Source organism: Rhinolophus sinicus, chromosome 16, assembly GCF_057876585.1.
Source record: "Rhinolophus sinicus isolate RSI-liver-muscle chromosome 16, RSI-T2T, whole genome shotgun sequence".
Taxonomy (NCBI): domain Eukaryota; kingdom Metazoa; phylum Chordata; class Mammalia; order Chiroptera; family Rhinolophidae; genus Rhinolophus; species Rhinolophus sinicus.
The window spans coordinates 39265558-39275567 of NC_142516.1; the positions used below are offsets into that span (position 1 = coordinate 39265558).

The 10010-nt window shown below is 36.3% G+C and overlaps 1 pseudogene; it reads left to right on the forward strand.

The window, feature by feature from the left end:
• Positions 1-1864: 1864 nt before the first annotated feature.
• Positions 1865-5326, forward strand: LOC109449917 (pre-mRNA-splicing regulator WTAP pseudogene; annotated as a pseudogene).
• The last annotated feature ends 4684 nt before the right edge of the window (positions 5327-10010 follow it).

Here is a 10010-nt window from a genome sequence, read left to right on the forward strand (position 1 = left end):
TAAGAAAAAAGAGAAAGCAATTTTGATGGTTACATGAACTGGGTAAACTAGATGACTCCATTTTCAGCTTAAGAACTTTGGCAGTGTTTGGAAACCTTTGAACAAAGAAAAGATATACAATTAATGACAGTATACTATGTGTCAATCCCTGAGCTATGTTTTTGCACATATAAATTTATTTAATATTTTATCTTGTAACTGAGAAAGTGGAGATGAGATAGGTAGCTGTTTATGACACTAGAGGTTGAGAACACTAATTAGCTCATCTTCATCAGAAGTTTTAAGTCAGAGAAAGGAATCCAGAAGAAATGAATGGTAAGTGTCAGGAGCCATGAAATATACTTGGGAACTCTCAGCACCCACATTAGAGATGAAGCCACCAGAAGTGTGGTGCTCCTTAAGGGGCACAATGAATCAAACAAAAGCAGAAGACTAAGACTGGAGTCCTGCAAAGTGACAAATGTTAGGGCGAGAAACAGTGAAGGGTTGTAAGAAAAAAATAATTGGATGCCCTTCCCAACATAAAAATATCTTAATCTCCATCTCAGTATTTCTCAAACTGGCCTTCCATAAAAGACAGTTCCATCAGCTGATTAAAAAAGTTAGCTCTGAGAAAATGGTTCAGTTATCAAGTAAATTTGAGTAAGACTGAATTAAACAAAGTTAAATCAATTCTTTCTTCCAACACTTCTCAGAGTGGGTAGTGCAACAATATCTAAGTTGACTCTCACAAGGGGACATGGTATGCAGCTTTGCCCACGGTTGCCTCAGAACTACGTTATCATCACCTAAGACCCCTGTTTTGCAGGACCGAGACTGTGAAATGCTGCTCTCATTACGTCAAACCACACACCAGTCTCAAAATACATTCTTTCTTCTTCTGCTTTTGCTCACATTGTTCCTGCCACCTGGAATGCTTCTCTTTTAGCCTCCACCTGCCAAAACCTTACCTATCTTTTAAGATGCAAGAGATAAAGAAAAGCTTATATCACTAAAAAGGGAAGGAAAGAAATCATTGATTTACATTTCCTGTCCAGGAAAAAAGAAAATCCTAAAAACCATACCACAATGACCTTAACTCTGTGAGTGCAAATGCATTGTGTTATATTGAGTCCTGTAAAAATCAGTGTGCTGCAATATATAAGAATATCCATGTTTGCTCTTCCATAGATTTTGCTAACAATTTTGATGAACACGGTTATTTATTAAAGAAGCCATTTTGTTTGGCTCAGCTCTCATACCCAAGGAATATTAAAGTTGGAGCAGCCTCCAGATATTAGCAAATCGATCCACCTCATTTCCCAGATGAGGAAACTTAGACCTTTATATATTGCATATTCTTTTTATTGACAAAAGATAAGGAAATAAGATATTGGCACCTCTATCTTTTAGATTAAGAATTCTAAGATTTTTGTAGAACATTAGGATATTATCTCTGCTCACATTGAGACAATGTGTTTCTTATCTATCCTGTCCTATTGCAGTGACTAAGAATGGTGGGTGGTAGTCAGGAGTTGTTCAAAGGGAAAAGAAGACTTAGTGACCACCAATGGAGAGAAATTCATTATATTTAAGTTAATTACATCCAGTTTATCAGCTACATTGGGGAATGATGAAGTTAAGTTTATATAGGATTAGCATGTCAGTTTCTTCCATGGGTTCCCTCTTATGTCATGTTCAAGTGAGCTAATGGTTACTTAGCACCAAACGAGGCACTTGGAGTCCATTATGAAATTGGACTAAATCTCTTATCTGTGGCATTTTTATTCTTCTTTGGTGAGTTTAGGCAGAATTACTTCTCTTATGTTTTGACAAATGCAAGTATTTAATTAGGGCTAAGTTTTCATAAGTTCTTTTGCCGGATATGAGGGTAAGGAGGATCAATGAGTTAGACTACTTCTAGATATGAGCAAAGAGTCTTACACTTGAAGTGAGCGAAAACTGATTGAAACTCCCTATGCTTAAAATTCCCAACTACCTTTTATGTTATAAAATGATTAAAAAGGAAGTGGGTATTCTAGGAGGTGATGGAGTCAACCAAGAATATTTTGAAAGAGTTTGTGGATGGCTGTAAAGAGGGCAAGGAAAGTGGAGACACAAGACTACTGAAAAGGGTTTTGCTTGGCCATAATAATGGAATCAGAAAGAGAACAAGAGGAAGAATGGCAGATGCAGAGGAAAAGAAAAAGCAAGGACACAGAACCAAAAGGAAAAGTAGAAAACTGAGACAAGCTGAAGAAGAATAGGGAGAAAATTGGGTTAAAGGAAGAAACAGAGAAGGGGGAGTGGAGTCCAGATGACGTTCAAAAATTAATGTGACACACATTAAAGATTTACCAACAATGGTCATGTTCATTACCCTCAAGTAGTTTGCTGTATGTGTTTCAAAGACATGAATAAATACAAATTTTTGTAAAAATGAGATATGTGCCAAGATAATAGTATTCACAGAATTGTATGGGAGAATAAAAATGAGGAGTTTAGATTAAATCCTGCCTATGGGGATGAGGAAAAGCTTCATAGAGATCTTCAAAGTCGATGACTCTTTGGAAAAAAAGAAAAGGGAAGTAATAATAAAAGATAGGAAGAGAAGTAAAGGAAGTAAAGAAGAAAGAAAAGTTTAAAGAAGAAAAGTGGGGAGCACAAAGAAAACATGACAAGACTGGCCAGAATTCACAAAATTATAGAATATTCATATTTTGAGTATTGCAAAATTTGTGGATGAAAATAATAACTATTTTCATTATAATATGCCAGTACTTCACATGCATTATCCCATTTTTAATCCTTGAAATAGCCCAATAAGGTAAATATTATTAATATTCTATTTTTCAAATGAGTGCATTGGTCTACAGAAAAGTTGAATAACTGCTGGCTAGTGGCAGGGCAGACATTTGAATGAATCCATTCTGATATTAAATCCATATTTTATTTATCAAGTTCTAGTGAAAAAAAAGAAAAGAAAAAAAGAGGTTGACAATTTATTAAAAAGAGAGAATAAAAAGAAGAAAAACAAAAAGAAAGGAAAGCAGAAACATACATTCAAAATAGGGCCTCTGATTAATGCCAGCTGGAAATAATGCACCAACATGAGAGCTACATGAGAGTTGCAGAACTCTTAATCCACATTCCCTGGGATACACAACAAACCTGATCAAATGCGGATAGGTTCTAGGGGACAGTTTTCTTGTGGCTTATCCCTGCATCATTCTGAATCTACTTCCTCATATTCCAAAGCAAAATTACAGAGGGAATAAGACTGGGCCAGGTGAGAATTAATTCTTTGTTATCTGTGGACCTCACCATCCCAAAGAGGTGTCAGTTCAATTGATTATATAGTTAGAAGACAAGAGATCAAGCTGTTGTTTCTGTTTTTAAATGCTTACCACAGTCACTGCACACATGTCTCACCTAATTCTTGTAACAATACTATGCAAGTTGGTGCCAACTTCCTGCCTTTACAGATAAAGGAGCTAAAGCTTAGAGAAGTTTCACAACTTGCTCATGATCACACAGCTGATAAGAGATACAGTAGCTCTAAATACCCAGAACCATATGGCATCCAGTTGCTCAAAATTTGGAGTTTCCAGGAGCTGAAAGTCCAGCGAGATAATACATGAGTCAAGTTGTCAGACGCATACAACTGCAGTTTTAAATTACAATTATTATGTGATGTCCCACGTTAGAGAGGTTGGTAGGGTCAAGACATTTTAGAATAAATTGAAATAATTGGAGAAGTTTTGTAGGAGTTAGGTCTTGATGTATGTTTAGAGGAAAGACCATCAAATGTTTTGCCAAGTAAAGTAAAAACAGTTATGTTAAGCAATGCCAGAAAAATCATAAATCATTAGAGAGTCATCCTCACTACTGAGAAACAAAAGGTCTTCTCAGGCCAACCATCCATTCTAAATTCCCTTTCAAAAGCATGCATGTAGAATTCTGAAATTAAAGTTCCAAATCATGACTGACAACTGCTGTGGCTACTGCTCTTTACCCAGAGGAAGCACCACCAAAAGTCTGAGGAGAAATGCACTGTTCGTGTTTACTATGTAGCTTCCTGTCCCGACTTTCAGAGATGTCATGGTTTTTATAAAAATGAAATTGTATGTAATGAAAAAAAGAAGCACAATTTAATCCCTTCTTCAACACTGAATCACAAAAACTGAGGCTATAACTCTTGAAACTTGAACACCATAATTGTCTTATCATTCAAATCTTTCCCAATAATTGCAAATGGAAACTTGGAGACTAAAATATTGTCCTATGGATTTTTAGATTTGTAGAGCAGGATATATGGTTAATTAACACCATTTGGTTCAGGAGTCTGCTGCGATCCCCAGCCACCGAGACGCAGCCCCTTCCTCAGGGCTTCGAGGCCCCCAATTGGGTGTTGTCCTTTCATCTTTCCTTCCTGCAGCAGGGTCCGGCAGTGGCCCCCGGGGTCCCATCCCCATCTGGAAGGCACTGCTTGGATTCAAGACGACCAACGAGGAACCTCTTCCTAAAAATGTTCCACTGAGTGAAACAGACTTCAAAGTTTTGCATGAGACAAATGAATTCTAAGGTGGAAACAGCACGAAGCATATGGGCAAACAGCATCAAGCTTTGGAGGGCAAGTACACAGATCTTTAATGACGTAACTGGTTTAAGGGAGTCATGAGAAATACGAAAGCAACAACAATAAGAGTCTGCATGGAAGGGAAACATCCTTGTAATGCAACTAGCAACCTAGAAGCAAGAGATGCAAGAGTGTACTACTCAAACACAGTACCTCAAACAAGTCCAGCAGCCTAGTGTTGCCCATCTGAGATCAACAATGGTAGACCCAGCAATCAGCTTGTTTTTCCTAAAAATTAAAGGTGAACTGGAAAAGACTAAAGACAAACTGGAACAAACCCAAATGACCCGAGAGCCTGAAAGTTTATGCCTGACAGGTAAACAAATCATACTCCCCAGTCAAGACTTCCCAGACGGCCCCACTATGAGAAAGCTGTGATAGGACAGCCAAGTACTCATTTCCACACCAAGACTCAGACTTTTGGAGCCAAAAAAAAAAAGAGCCATATTCTTATACAGCTTGTAATGGTTAATGTAAAACTTACCAGATGAATCTTGTGTTCCAGCTTTTTTCTCTTCCCTCTCCCCTTGCTTCAGAGGATTGATGGTGTTGGACTATTTCTAAGAAGTGGCCACTTCCAAAAAATTCCCCTTTAGAACAGGTAGACACTTGAGAAATATTCTGTTTGAAGAAAATAAAGGGAGAAACAAGAGTCTTAAGTCTGTGGCATACTGTGTCTTCAGACAGTTTGTAGGAATGAAAACCTAGAGATTTAAAACCATGAATCGAACATGTTAAATTCCAGTAAAATGCAAAAATGTCATGTATCGTTCTTAACCTTGAGCATAGTGACTTAGAGACATTGTGTGTGAGTTTTACCAATAGGACTATGGACTTGTGATTGGTGTTGAACTTTTGGGTCAAAAGTCAAATGAGGTGAATTTTGCCTTTGAAGGATTTATTTGCTAAGACACAGCTTAAGAGTTCTGAGAGAATCAACTAATGTCAGTAGAAGTAGTTCATATATTTAATCATTTAGTCTGGGGCTATGTATCACTTGATTGAGCCTTAAATCAATGTGCTTATAATGAATGGGTTGTTCTTTGAATGGTTGCTAATACTATAGACAGTCTTACTGAGGACTGAGCAAACATGAAGCTGTGGTATCATACTTCAGGTTTAAACTGTTTGAAGCATTATAAACATTCATTTCACAACTAGATTGTATAAGGATATTGGCTGTGATGAGATTCACTGTGTGATTTTTGTTTTAGTCGTGAAGTTTATTAAATCCCCATCCACAGGCACATGTTGAAAGAGAATTGTCATTGGTGTTAGTGAGGGGATGTGTTCCATCATTGTACTGGGGCCTTTTGTATTGCACTCTTGATATTAAATAAAATGTGCTTTGGAAAAAAAAAAAAAAAAAACACATTTGGTTCAATGTCTCATCATAGAAATTAAAAAACTTAATGTGAAGGGTGGTAGTGCTAGTTAGTTGCCCAATCTCTTGATTTTTGGACCTCTTACATGTATGTCAGGGGATTTATAATACTGCTCAATCAAGGAACTTCCTGTAGGATATTGGCTTTGGTTTGTGAAGGGAAGGTGGTATTACTATGTGGCAGTAACAAGGAGATATCTCCCAAGGACTTGAAAAGGAAAGATAATTAATAGACACATATGAGAGCAACATCTTTTTTTTTTTTGAGTAGAGAAAATCAAAGTCAACTGAATGAGAAAGAAGGACTGTCAGGGCTATACATTTTGACTGTAATATGATTAATCAATGAAGTTATGTAAATACTATACATAAAGAAGATATCAGTCAAAAATGGGGAATGAGTCATCTATAAAATTGTAGACAAAGTAGAGAACCAGGGGCAAAAGTTGGCAGTGCACATCTATGCACTGGGTGGGTAAGAGTTAAATTATCCAGTAGATTCAAATTTTTTCCTTTCTTAGGTCATACCATTTGGGCTATGATGACATAAAAGGTGAGCATTGACAATACTGAAACATAGATTTGGGGAACTCTATTAAAAGTATAAGATTGTTCTGTGATTATCAAGTTTAATAAGGACTACTGAGCTAGTCCACATCTCTGTGGAACGCATGTTTCTACTATTAATCATCCTATAAGAGATTAATCTTAGCATAGAGAATTAACACTTGGGGGAATTAGGCCTTATAGTAGGATTGAGGACATCATTTGTGTCTGGAGATAGGAAGAAATTTGGCTTAAAGTCCAAGACTAAAGGTTCTACAGCAGATCTGGTGGGGGGAGGGGGGTTAAAGTGTCTGTACCTGGGCAAATGGTGACAAATTGGGAGTCAGACCTATAAATGGCCGGTGAGAAGCCCTAGGGTGAACTGAGGAGGGTATGTGATAGTTTGAAATCTCTTCCAGCCTCCCGAAGCTAAAGCCACATTCAAACTGGTTGATCTCAGCAGCACTGAGGGGAAATTAATACTTTGAAAAATCCTGTACCCATGTGTGGAGCCATGCAGTGCAGAGGAGAACAATGTCCCCCTGATCGCCAGGATCTGAGGTTAAAATGGCTGTCACTGGCAAGTGATAGGTTACCCCAGTAGAGTGATCTCACAAGCTCTTCTACAACCGAGGGCTGTGGTTTGGTGGCAATGCCATACCAAGCTGTTGGCTGAAAGAAACTCATCAGAATCGTTCCTAGGCACACATAAGGAGGTACCTTGGGACTGTCTTGGAAATAAGTGAGGGCTCTTTTGAGACAGGCTCATTTCTGTGATTGGGGGGAAGGGGGAACAGGGTTGTAGATTTAGAAAAAGGAAGAATTTATTTTGACTTACACACCACTCTCCTGATCACACAATACGTACTCTAGCCACATAGTTCTTCTAGGTCTGTTTCCTGGCATAGTCTCTTCACATGCCTGGCTGGTTTGCATCTTTCTTACCTCACCTGGGGGTTATCTCCTAATTGAACATTTTCCTGAATGTATGAACAGGTGCCTAAATCGAGCTTATTTTCCATCTTATCATCCAGTTTGTTTTACCTTAATACTTTGAAAAACATTTTTTTGTTGTTGATTTTGCTTTTGTCTTCCTGAAAGATGATGTCTATTTGGCCCACTATGGGTTACTCAAGGGATGAGCATACAGGCTGGCACCTAGTGCCCACACACACAAAAATATCTGTTGAAAGAAGGAATGGATAGGCTACAGTTTGTGTTAGTCTGCATTCATAAAACATCAGATGTGTTCTTTTTTATTTTAGGCTCACCTCACATTGTTTTTGGAAATTTTATTGAGGTATAGTATACATACAGAAAAGTTCAAAAACTGATTATTTTTAACATCCAGATTAGCCCAGCCTAAAGGGAAAAAAAGTAGTTTAAAGAGACATGGAGGTATTTTTTATTTATCATTTATAATGTAATGATATTCTAACACTCTGTTTTTATACATTATTTGCATTTGCTGGTTTAATGTGGGTCCTCCCCTGAGAAGAGACTTGTATTCAGCATCCTAAAAATTTCATGTTTCCAAGTCCCAAACCGAGGGAAAGACTCTGAGCTTCGGTAAATTCATCTACTAGGTGACATCAGCCTCAGATGTGAGAAAGGACATCAGCTTTCTTTTGTCCATATGCCCTTACACAACTCATCTTGCACTGATTTCTTATTTTCAACATCCATAGAAAAGATCAGGTATTAATCACAATTAACATAGGACAACTCTGAAATAAATTAATTAATTTCATACCTATTATATTACATATAGCAAAGTATAATCGGAAGGGCTGCAATATCTTTTCCACCTGAAAATTATCTTTAAAAAAGTTTGAGAACATAAATCAGATATCCCCATTCAATATGAAAAATTTCATACACATAAGTGATCACAAAACATTGTCATATCTCTATCACCTTCTTTATCCTATGATTCTTATAATAATTATTGATAGTAATTTTGACAGCTTTACCAAGGAGGAGGTACCTACATTATGGAAACTTTAAAGATAATATCCATACTCCCATTTTTCAGATTTGTAGTTGTTTTATTTTCCTCATGCCATTATCCATAGAAATTAGAGTTGATGCATTAGTAGTAATCAACTAGTAATCAACTACACAGAATAGAAATAAAAACTAAAAGCTGAGGAAATACATCAATTTCTCATGTTGTAATGCAAGAATCAGTGTTTCAGAATCTTAAGATGTTATACATCGTAAGAGACACCTAATATCCACTGAAGTCAAACCATGGTCTTTTATCCATAGATAATTAAAATAGCCCCATGTTTTAAAACATAAGTCAAGGATTTTCAGGGGTACAGTAATTTTTATTGGCTCACCTTCAGGAAATGTTCTTCGCAAACTGGGAAAGGTACTGAAAAGAACCTTATGGATCAAGAAGAGAATTTTTAACCCCTTTCAATTGTGATACAAGATGTGGGATTAGGAAATGGAGCAATTATTTAAGTCTCTCCATTCTATTTTTCACTAGGCTCCAAAAGAGTCCAGCTAGCAAAAGCACTATATGTGCATCTTCATTCCTTGGAGTACCGAACTTTCACATTTATTAGAGTCTTACATAGATATCTCTAGAAATTAAAATCTCTATTTCCTACACGTAAATTAGTGTGTTATAGTGATACCAAAAGAGTGATTTTTAATGTTATAACAGTATCAGAATATTACATTGAAATAAATTAACATTTCTGCTGGGCTGTATAATAAAATTAAAATGCCAACTTTAATTTGTAAAAGGGTTAATTTCCTGACCTTGACTATGTTTAATTGTTACTAATATGTGTTATACTAATTAAACATGCCTCTTCAATAATTATATGAAGAAGCTGCAAAGCTTTTAAGACTCCTGCTAATCCAGCACCCTCTGGTTGCTTGTTTCTAATTTGTTCATTTTAATGTACCAATTATGCGAATTAGAGCAAATAAACATGTGAAAAATCTCTCTTCTGAGACTCTGACCTCCAAATGCTTTGAATCGGTTGGAATAATCCCTGTTCTAGCTCAATTATTCAATTTCTAGAGTAAATTAAAGGATGAAAAGGCTGATTTAATTGTGAATAAACAGATATGTCTTAAGTTTTCATAATTTTCATTGTGAATTCTCAAGCAATAATTGTTGTCCTGATCAAAGCCAAAGAAGATTAAAATCAGGTAAATGCATAATGAATGACTATACTAATTTTTCATGAAAGCTCAATAAAGAATCATATTATGTTAACATTAGAAGGAAAAGAGTAAGACTGTTTTATATGTACTGTTAGTTTATGGCAAGCATTAAAAACCCCATAAATATCACATTACAGATGAAAGAAACATTATATTGTATATTTGTAGAGTAATGAACTTTTCATGCATAGCCCTTTTATTTTTTGTTGTGTGTTTATATGTATTGCATATTTCTCTCTGTTTAGACCTCACCTTTTTTTCTAGGCCATATTT